Source organism: Mirounga leonina, unplaced genomic scaffold (genome assembly GCF_011800145.1).
Source record: "Mirounga leonina isolate KUSES-001 unplaced genomic scaffold, KU_Mleo_1.0 Mir_153, whole genome shotgun sequence".
NCBI classification, from domain to species: domain Eukaryota; kingdom Metazoa; phylum Chordata; class Mammalia; order Carnivora; family Phocidae; genus Mirounga; species Mirounga leonina.
This window is the reverse complement of record NW_023270387.1, coordinates 6,902,383-6,913,998: the sequence shown is the minus strand read 5'-3', so window position 1 is coordinate 6,913,998 and position 11,616 is coordinate 6,902,383. Positions and strand designations below refer to the sequence as shown.

Here is an 11,616-nt window from a genome sequence, read left to right as displayed (position 1 = left end):
AAACTGCATGTTTTTCTCTTATTCTTTCATTACAGGGGTCTCAGCCAAGGACTCAGAAGGCTAGAGGTAACATTATTTTTCTTCCTCTATGACAGCAAACCCCAAACATGTGTTATGTGTTAGTGTTAAGTACCTTTCATGCGTTGTCTCATTAGTTCACACATTCAAGGCCAAGACTTGGAAGAGACTAGCAGGCACGTGGCGCACAAAACTTAAGAAGGTTCTCACTCTCAGGGCTGATAAGTGCCCTCTGTTGACCCTAAACTCACGTGGCCCTGAGAATGAGTGCCTTCTTCCACTATTGAACAGTTTTCTTGAGACAAAATTCACACACTATACAATTCACCCATTTCAAGTGCATAGTTCAGGGGCTGTTAGTATATTCACAGGGTTGTGCAACCATCACAACCAACTTTAGAACGTTCTCATGACCCCTCCAAAAACCCATGACCGTTATCAGCCACTCCTCATTTCCCCCCAAACTCCCAAGCTCTGGGCCACCACTAATCTACCTTCTGTCTCTATAGATTTGCCTATTCCAGACATTTTATATAAACAGAATCACACAATCTGTGGTCTTCTGTGACTGCTGTCTTTCACTCACCATAGCGTTTTCCAGGTTCATCTATGTAACATCTATCACTACTTCATTCTTTTTATAACCAAGTGACATTCCATTGTATGGAAGACCACATTTTGTTTATCCATTTATCAGTCATGGATATTTGGATTGTTTCCATTTTTTTTTTTTTTTACTATAATGAATCATGCTATTATGAACACCTGTATGGACGTTTGTTTTCATTTCTCTTGGGTATATACCTGGGGCTGGAATTGCTGGGTGAAATTGTAACTCTGTGTTTAACATTTTGAGAAACTGCTGGACTATTTTCCAAAGGGGCTGCACCATTTTACTTCCCCGCCAGCAATTTTCCAAATTCTATGTATCCTCACCACACTGTTAGTCTTCATCTGTTTTTGTTATAGTCACCCGGGTAGGTGTGAAGTGATATCTCATTGTGGTTTTGACTTGCATTTCCCTAATGCACATGAGGTTGAGCATTTCTTAAGTGATTATTGGCCATTTGTCTATCTTCTTTGAAGAAATGTCTACTTAGATCTTTTGCCCATTTTTTTAAAGTATTCAGCTTTCTTGAGGTATAATTGACAAAGTTGTAAGATTTAAACTGTAAATCATTGTTGTACATATGTGCACAATGTACATATGTGTGTAATGTGTACGTATTGTGCAAGGATTCACCTCATCTAGTTAATGAACACATCCATCAGGTCACATACTTATCTTTTTCCCTCCCATTTCGTTTAATTGGTTTGTCTTATTATTGAGTTGTAAGAGGTCTTTGCATATTCTGGATACAGGTCTTATCAGACATGATTTGCAAATATTTTCTCCCATTCTGTAGGTATCTTTTTATTTTTTTATAGTGCCCTTCGAAGCACAAATTTTTTTTCTTTTTTTTTTTATTCTTATGTTAATCCCCATACATTACATCATTAGTTTTAGATGTAGTGTTCCATGATTCATTGTTTGTGCATAACACCCAGTGCTCCGTGCAGAACGTGCCCTCCTCAATACCCACCACCAGGCCAACCCATCCTTCCACCCCCCTTCCCCCCCAGAACCCTCAGTTTGTTTTTCAGAGTCCATCGTCTCTCATGGTTCGTCTACACTTCCGATTTCCCCTGCTTCATTCTTCCCCTCCTGCTACCTTTTTCTTCTTCTTTTTCCTTAACATATATTGCATTATTTGTTTCAGAGGTACAGATCTGAGATTCAAAAGTCTTGCACAATTCACAGTGCTTACCAGAGCACATACCCCCCCAGTGTCTATCACCCAGTCACCCCATCCCTCCCACCCCACCCCCCACTCCAGCAACCCTCAGTTTGTTTCCTACGGTTAAGAATTCCTCGTATCAGTGAGGTCATATGATACATGTCTTTCTCTTTTTGACTTATTTCGCTCAACATAATACCCTCCAGTTCCATCCACGTTGTTGCAAATGGCAAGATCTCATTCCTTTTGATGGCTGCATAATATTCCATTGTGTATATATACCACATCTTCTTTATCCATTCATCTGTCGATGGACATCTTGGCTCTTTCCACAGTTTGGCTATTGTGGACATTGCTGCTATAAACATCGGGGTGCACGTACCCTTTCGGATCCCTACTTTTGTATCTTTGGGGTAAATACCCAGTAGCGAAGCACAAAATTTTAAAATTTTAATTCAATCCAGTTTATTTTTTCTTGTGTTACTTGTGCTTTTGGTCTTCTATCGAAGAAGGCCTTGCCTCACCCAAGGTCATGAAGATGCACTCTTATGTTTTCTTCTAAGAATTTTATAGCTTTAGCTCTTGCATTTAGGTGTGTGACCCACAAGAGTTAATTCCTATGTGACCTCCTTAAATTTTGCTTTCTAGAAGACTCACTCATTTCACCCTAGGATTGCCCTGCTTTCAACAATTCCCTGAAGTCAATAATAATATTATCTCCATTTATAGATACGTAAATTAAGGCTGGGGTAGTGAGATAGTTTGTCACATGTCACACCGTGAGTGGCAGAGATACAATCTGTACCCAGCTCAGTGCTGGAACCCCTACTCACATGGCTGTACCAAGGGTTTCTTGGTTTATACTGATGGGCTCTTGAATGGATATATAATTGACAAAAAGCTAAATTCCAATTTATGATATCTTCTCCATTAGCCTGTTAAATAACAAAAATTCAACTGAGTACCTTTGAAGATCTAATTGGCTTTGTTAAACAATTCATGAATTGGGCAGAATCCCACCTAGCAAATAGAAAGGAGCTCCACTGAGTTGCAGAAAAGGAAAGGTTTTTAAAGGTAGAGAGGGAGTGGGAAAAAGGGAAATTATTAGCAAAGGATGCATTGTGCTAGACAAGGGCACCCTTCTAAGGGGAATGGAAAGAGTCTATCAGGAAATTTTCTAGTGCTGATCAGGAAATTCCAGGTTGACTCGCTAAAGGTTACATTCCTGGCATGGGGGAGGCAGGGTGAAACTGCACTTAGGTTGGGGGTTAAGTCTTGTTTTGCTGATGTGGGGCTCTTAACATAAGTGACTCCATTTGGGGCCTGTGGTTTTCATTTTAACACACCTATGGAACTGTTGAAAAACATCCTTAGCTGCTATTTCCTCAGAAATAAAAACAGCTTGAATTACGGACATAGAGTAGATGAGACCTCTATGTTGCCCAGACTTTAATTGGGGTTGAGGATCCGCCCTGTCAGTGCCACAGGAGAGGGGAGAGAGGGCAGTTGAAGATCACAAGAGTTAGAGTTTAACAAATCCCACGTAGTGCATCTATTGTGTGGATTCAGTAATGTTTGATTATAACTTTCTGTTGTCAAGATACTGGGGTATCATGTTTCAAGAAAAATGTAGGAAAAGAAATCCATACTTAGACATAGCCTAGTGAAGTGTTATAAATATCCCAGTATAGAGAGACCAAACTCCTAACGATAAAACAAAAAACAGATTCTCTACAAAGGAACAATAAAATCAGGTTTACTATAGGAGCAAAAAAAAAAAAAAAAAAAAGGACTTCCAGGTGTGAAGGAAACAGAAAAACCAAATTCCTGGCACACCACAACACTTAGTAAATATTTGTGGGTTTCTTTTTGGGGAGGGGGTGTAGTTTTTATTTTTATTTCTTTTTTTGTTTAAATTGTTGTTAAATAAATGTATGTTCTCCTGTATGCAAGTTCTCAGAAAGTACGCAACTCAGTTACCTTTCCTAAAGAAGTTGCTTTAACTAGAACAGTGAAAAATTATTTCATGGATGTCCTGCTGAGAACTCTGTTTGTCTTTTTCTGTTGTATGTCTGTTCCTAGATCTCATGGCTTCTTCTTCCCTTCTTTGGGGGAGTGCAACCTCTAGAACAGTAGTTTTCAACCTATTAGCTTTCAAGACTCTTATACTTTTGAAAATTACTAAGGACCCTCCCAAAAAGCTTTTGTTTAAGTGAGTGACATCATTTTTTTTACACAGTACAAGACTTTTTATTCACCAATAAACTAAAAGTCCATTTCTAGACGTTTCTTTCTTTTGCATGCTTCATTTGTTTTATTAGCAAGCAAAACCCTGTAAGGGTTTTCACATAGTCTTCAGACTCAGATCCATCTTCATCTTGACTAATCTGGAAGTAATGAAGTTTATAAGTCTCCTTGTCAGATGCAACCACAGAAAGCCAATCACGATTATTCTTCTTAAGGTATATCTTCTTAAGGTATATTCTTCTTAAGGTATTATTCTTCTTAAGGTATATCTTAAGGTAGGACATTTCAAATACGTTTTAGAGAACTGTTTCTCAGAAACAACTGTGATTTTATTCTTGATGCGTTCAATGTGAACAACATTCCCCAGATTTCCAGTTTTTCCACTGACTTTAACCTTCTCCCATAGAAACTATTCAAAATTTCCAGAATCAAGAATGCCATCTTCTACTAGATGGGTGAAGGTCCGAAATAAATTTCCAAGTTGAATTCTTAGGCTTATCTTTTAGCACCATCTTGAGAGCCAGCTTGGCAAACAGAGAGAAAGCTCTAGTTGCATATGGACATCTATTAATTTTTGTGTGTTAGAAGTTAAAACTGAGAAACTTAAAAATATTCATTCATTCATTCATTCATGCATGCATGCATTCATTCATTCAAAATAAGGATAATGAACATATTACCTGTTCAAATACCCAAAAAGTAGTGAGACGAGTGTCATTGTTTTACATTTTGGCAAATCTCTTTGATGTCTGGTTGAATAAAAGACAGCTGGATTCTCATACCCACTTCTGCATTCAGTCTGCTGTAACATCAAATGCCATGTAGCTTCAAGGAAACCCTACTCTTTGCTCGTGAGAGAATAAGAGCAAAACACAGGTGACATCTCAGTATGGTAATGAAAATAGTTTGGACCCCCTGTAAGGCCTTAAAAATCCCCAGGTGTCTCTGAATCACACTTTGAGAACCACTGCTCTAGTAACTTCCTGAAAAAAGGCAAAAGTAAAATTTTGAAGACTTGCAAATCTACCAAGTTGTTTTCCTACTTGCATTTGATTATTTAGGTAAATGTAAACTTCTAGGTTGTTGCCTTTTGCCTCAAGGGTCATTGGCATGATGTTTAGTGACATTCTGATTCCAATTCTTTCTACACGGCCCATTTTTTTGTCACTTGAAGCTTTTAGGATTCTCTCCTTGTTTCTAGTTTCCATTGCACTTGTTCTTTCAATCTTCAAAGTTATGTCTTTTCTCTCTGTGAAATTTTCTTGCATTCATAATTCCATCATTTCTTCTCTTCCATTTCCTGTTTTCCTTCTGGAACTTTCATTATTCAATATGTGATCTCTTCGTCAGATCCTTACATTTTCTCTATTTTCCATCTCTTGTTGTTTTACTGTCTGATTTCCTCAATATTATATTCTAACTCTTCTGTTTTCATTTTAGTTATTGTTTTCTTTTAATTTCCAGGACTAATACTACTTTCAATTAAGTTTTTTCTTCCTACTGTCTACCTTATATCTTTCTCTAAGTTCCTTTGTTAAAAATACTGTTTTCTGAGCCTTTCCTCAAATGGCCAGTGATCCTTGACTGTCTGCTTTCAGAGTGGGACATTAAACAACTGGCAGCAGGGCATGTTGAGTGATGGGTCTCCCTGAGGCTGAGGAGCAGGGACTGAGCCGCTTCACTGGAAGATCTGTACCTGTCAGCATCTGCAGACCTTTTCTCCTGGCTGGTTGGGAGGATCCTCCCATTTTCCCCCTGGAGGGTACAAACCTATGCTCTGGCATCTTGAGAGAGGACCAGAGAATGAAACTCCCCCCTGAATCTTGGTTTTCACCTCCACCTTCAACCATGTCTGCCTTTGTGGACCAGATCCTCCCTTTTTCGAATTCTCTCCATAGTCAATAGCCTGCTTTCTTCTGGAATTGGGGAGGGGAACTCATGTGCCTACATGAACTAGGGGACCAGGGGCTTGGGGGATCTAGTGTTGTCTGCTCCAGACTTGTCATCATTCTTCCTGTTTCCAGTGCCAATTTCTGCTCTCCCAGGGTCTTTTAGCTTTTTGCATTACCCTCTATGAGCCCTTGGGTTTCAGTTTCTCTGTTTTGCTGTCAGCTACCATCCATCCCATGACTCCAGTCTTCCAAAATGGGGTTTGCATGCCTGAGATCTCATCTGTCTTTATGTATTTGAGGGTGTAAACTTTAAAAGAATTCCTTTTTCAGAAAGGAACAGATAGCTATGTGCTCCGTCTACTGCATTTACCTGGCAGTCAGCTGCAAGTCTATTCATGCTTTAAAAACAATATAAAAAAGCCTGTTCATGAATTTTATAGGTTTCCCCATGGACCTTTGTCTTTATACTTGAAGTCAGAATCCTTATTTAGTGTATCTTAGATCTCTAGCATTTATTCTGGCCATAATCTGTTTGCAAAATTTTGAGTTACTACATAACAAAAATCAGTCATTAGTTATGTCTTTCAAAGAGTATAAAAGAGTTAATAATTTTGTCTCTTATTTTATGAAATTTATATTCTCAACAGTAAGATATAAGGTGGATTTTCTGGAAAGCTTAATAATCTCTGAGGACATGGAAGAAGAGATTCAAGGTGTAAGTCATATGCTGGGAGTCAGCATGGACGGTTAAGACATTAAATATTGCCTTAGAAGGTTTGTGGGAAAGCAGAGAGGCATGTTACTTTGTAGATGGAAAAACAAAACAAAACAACAGAGGAAAGGAAAGGTTAAATGACTTAACAAAAAATCATCCTTTAGTGTTTATGGGGCTGGGATTTAAAAACCTTTGTTTTCAAATATCTAGTTTAGTGCTTTTCTTCTTGACCCAGATAAACATTCTGCTTACACGCCTATTTAAGGAGCCCCAGTGGGAAGACCGTCTTCTACCAGGTTTTGACAGAATTTATTTCACATACCTGGCTAAAATACAAAAATTCCATGCTTTTAACCAAGAATTGCTTACTTTTCTTAAGTAGCTACTGTAAGTCATCCCTAGAGAAGTCATTTTTCATCACAGGTGCACAATTCTACTGTAAAAGGGATTACCATTTTCATGAATATGTTTTTTCCTGAACTGACCAATTAGTACATAAATGCATATAGCTATTAAATCTATCTTTATAGGAATGCATAGAACACTCTATATCTCAGAAGATTAGCCTGGAATATAACTTGAGCAAATCCTCTTGAGACCAGGTCTGTGCAGAATATATTATTTATGGTTTTCCCCCTCTGCTAATATGCTGCCTTTTAAGGAGTTCATATAAGGAATTTGAGGATGATAGGTACTATAAAAATGCAGCATTGCTATCAGTACTAGAAAAAAAAAATGAAACCTTTTCTGATTGTACTACTATGGATTTATCAGATGTTGTGCCTTTTGGTGTCTGGATTACCTTGATTCTGAGAACATTTCCTACTGATTTCATATCTTCTACCTGTCTTACAAAATTAGTTAAAATCTGTTTTACTTAATCTTCTTCCTATAATTTCTTGTGCTTTCTCTTAACCTACATTTCATATTTAGAAAATAACACTCATTTCATACCCTTTCCTCCTGCTGCCCAAGTCATTCCAAAACCCTCGTTCTGTCAAGAATCCTTCTTTATCTACCATCTCAATGTGGAACTTATTCTTTCCTTGCATGGAAAGTTAATTTTTTTTAGTTATTATTTTTAGTATATGACTAATAAATCTTCCCTAGAGCAGTACTGTTATCATTGTTTTTGTCATTTTTCACAATAAAATCTTAGAAGGCATCACATATAGTCATTTAAATCTGTTTTTAAGGCTTCTATTACCTGAACAAATGGGTTTTCAGGTCTAGCCTATATTCTAGTTCTGCTCCAGAGCTAGGGTCATTGAGTTTCCACCTGCATGCTCAGTCTTGCTTGTCTGGTGGACTCAACACCGAGTCACCCAGCCACCAGGCTGACTTTATGGGGACATTTTGGTACTCGTGGTTGGGTTCCTCTATCATTCCCAAGTCCCAATTCCTCCTCCATGTGTCTGAATCCTGGTAACTGGGTGTCTCTTTATCCTTAAAATCCATTCCGTCTCAAGTGCTCTAAGACATATTCCTGACATCCTCCCCTGATCCTTATCTATCCAGTGGTGGTTTCTATCTAGTATCCCAGTGTCCTCCCAGACTGAGACCCTGCGAGCTTTTCTGCCAGGTCACCTCCTAGGAATGGAGCTGGTTCTTAAACATCAGCTGGGTGGCTGGGCCTGACCCCAGCTCTTCATCAGGATGAATGCTGTGTCATTTACCCCAGACATCCAATTCCTACGCTACACCTACATGCTGGGAGCTCCATTATTCTGTTGAGAATATATCTTTCTCTAGATTGAATTTTTTTTTTTTTAAATTGCTGTATCTCTTGAACCCTTCACATGGCTCATTAAAGGAAAGAGAGGTAGAAATGAAGGTAGAAAGGAAGGAAATGAACGTTTATTGCATACCTTTTATTTGACTCAAAAGGCACTAGGCACTGTCACGTACCATTAATGAACTCTTTTGTTCCCACAAGAATTTTGTGAAATAGCTATTGTTTCCATTTCACAGGTTAAAAAAAAAAAAAAAAAAAGGAGAAAAGGGGAGAAAAAGCCCAAAATGAGCAACTTGACTCAGCAGTGAGTAAGAAGCTGATCCAGGAATCAAACCTGGGTCTTTGTTTCTGAATATCTGTGATGTTCTCAGCATACCAGGCTGCAACCTGCCAGTTTGGCCAATTTAAGTTTTATATTCTGCACATCCCTGCTTCTCTGTTCTACGTTATTTGATGTTCGCTATTAAGGAGAATGAAGACAATGTAGAAAATGTGATTATAGGTGACGAAATGGAAAGGCAGTCTCATTATTTTATAGTCACAACACATGTTGAAAGTTTTGGTGATGATGACATGGAACATATGCATTCAATAGGGAGGACAGACATCGCTTAACTTCTAATGGTTAGAAAGTAGGAAGACATCTTTTAGAGTTGCTCAGCGTGAATACTCAAGAGAGTATTTTAATTATGGTATGGGTTTCTAAATTATTTCCCTTGGACCATTAAGAAAGATACAAATCATTAAACAGGATTAATGGAATCCACAAAATTCTCAAAGAAGAGCAACAACTCTGTTGACTGACATTTATTTTAAGTAAAAGGAAGTGTCTGTAATTGCAAAACCCGAATTAAAATGCCATCAGCAGCATTAATAAACATCAGTCCTGTTCTTCCTTTTCACTAATGCTAGTGTTTATTTATTCATTAACTTATGAAGATCTTAGGGAAATTAATTGGGGGGTATCTAAATGAGAGACTATGGAAAGTCTCATGGAATGTCCTCCAGCAAAGGCAACAGCCTTTTGACCGGTGCTAATTGAAACAGTGAGACAGACTCTCTTGCTTTCTCTTCTCTGGTGTCTGCTGTGGGTCTTGTCATTCCTGAGTCTTTCCTGAGTGGACAATGGGTGAGATGGAGTCAGGGGATTTTTTTACATTACATCAAAATCACTCTCAATTCATCCAAGTTTCAATCAGAAAACTAGTGAAGTTAGTGGGAGAAAAATGAAAAAAAATATTTGTTATGTACTTGTTGTATATGATGGGGAGGGGCATGTTTAGATGAAAACATTTATTGGTAGGTAAAGTTTTTGTTTTTTTTTTTATATGAAACAGACATACCCGGGATCACTTGAAAGATCAAAGAACTCCTGAAACGTGGGTATTATAAATGTGATGACTTTTGCAATCTAGCCCTTGGTGGAGTGGACAGTGATGACTTTTGCAATCTAGCCCTTGGTGGAGTGGACACCTAAATATTTTTCGAATGAATGAGACCACATGGGTCAGAGGACAGTCTTAATAATTGAATTAACTTTGTAATTAGGTTTATGTTCATGCCAGTTTGTCTCTGGGGTAGCTTCAGAATCTAACCTGAACCCAAAGTGACCTCAGGATAGCCTCTGGCCTGATGCTGGGTGTGTCCTGGTCTCTTCCAGATCATTTGGCTAAGGGGTTGGGTAGGGCCTCTTGGAATAATTTCTGTCTGCTCTCAAGTCCATTGATAAACTTGAACAAGGGGAAGGGAAATGGAAGCGTGAAGGGTGAGTTATACAGATCTTTTCCCAGGGACATTCTGCTAAATGTTAGAATTTCTTCATGGGATGGAACTAGACTAGGGAAAACTAGGAACAGTGCACCCAGGGACAATGTAAAAACAAGTTCTTTCTTGGCAAAAGTAAAAGAGATAATTTATATAAGAGGAGCTAACAAAGAGCCTGAACATGGAGCAGATATTTAATAAATATTAGTTCCTTTCCTTTCCCTTCTTGACAAAGTATGCCTAGAATATCTTTTTGGTGGTTGTGTGTGTGTGTGTGTGTGTGTGTGTGTGTTTGGAGGATGCTATGTAAGGACAGAATGAAATAATTATATTCCCAAAATAGCATATGTGATAGGAGAATATACTGAGTATATAGTTGGTGCCATCCTCACAATCCCTTCTAACCCCACTTTGGGGATTAAGTAGGCAAGCCACACATACCTCCTTCCTAGAAAAACTCATAAGGGAAGAGATGATTCTGCCTTTGAGTGTCAGAGTAGACATTTGAAGACCCCAGCAGAGATAATGGCTTTGGCAAGAGAGTTGAATTGCAAGAGCCTGGATCTTCTAAATGTCAAGAGTAGGATGTTGACCTAAATATCCTAAATATCCAGCGGTGTTGCAGAACCGATGGTAAGTCAGGACAAGTAAGTAAAGATTCCCCAAGCTGGGGGACTGAGGAGCACATTATACAAAAGGCAAGAGAAAGAGATGCTGGTGGGTGTCTCTCACCAAAGGACAGCTTCAGGAACCGAGCAGACGGGGGGATGGATGATGGGCACCTCCTGTATGCTCGGAGATCTGAAAACAGACCTGGAAATTGGCATGTGACCTAAATCCTGTGTCACCAAGGCATGGAAGCAGTAGAGCACCCCAATTCTCCCAAGCCCATGGGCTGTGAAGAAGGTACAAATACTAGCGAGCACAGAGAGCTGGTGGAGCTGAGCAAGTCCCACACTTGGGAGGATGATGTGCTAGGAATGGATATCCGAGCATGTCATGTCGGACTGCCCTTTCTCAGCACATGCTTCCCAAGGCAGTTGAGCATGACTAACCTTCAAACCCAGCCCTCCCAGGACTCACTACAATCCATGATGCTGTATTATCTTCCAGCACTTCAAATTAACCTCAGGGAAAAAAGGGCTAAGGGAAAGGATCCTTAACTGACAAGGTTTACCACCAGGTGGAATGGGGCCATGAAATAGAAACTCCATTTAGTTATAAAACAATAATAATGTTTCATACACATTTGAGTGTGCACAGTTTAAAAAATATATACAAATATGTGCAAATGTGTAAGAGCTGGATAGCCTGGGGGGCTCATTTGAGAATGGAGGAGAAAATCAGAATTTTGTTTCTTCTTCAGCACTGAAGAAAAGTAAAGAGGGCCAAATGTCAAACAGTAGGGGATAGTGGGCCCTGGGCCACTTTGGAGGGCTCCTGCCTCATCTAAACACAAAAGCATTT

General features: G+C 39.0%; 1 pseudogene; it reads right to left on the bottom strand.

Moving 5' to 3' along the window:
* Nucleotides 1-4,035: 4,035 nt before the first annotated feature.
* LOC118013202 lies at nucleotides 4,036-4,555 on the bottom strand (annotated as a pseudogene).
* Nucleotides 4,556-11,616: the final 7,061 nt, after the last annotated feature.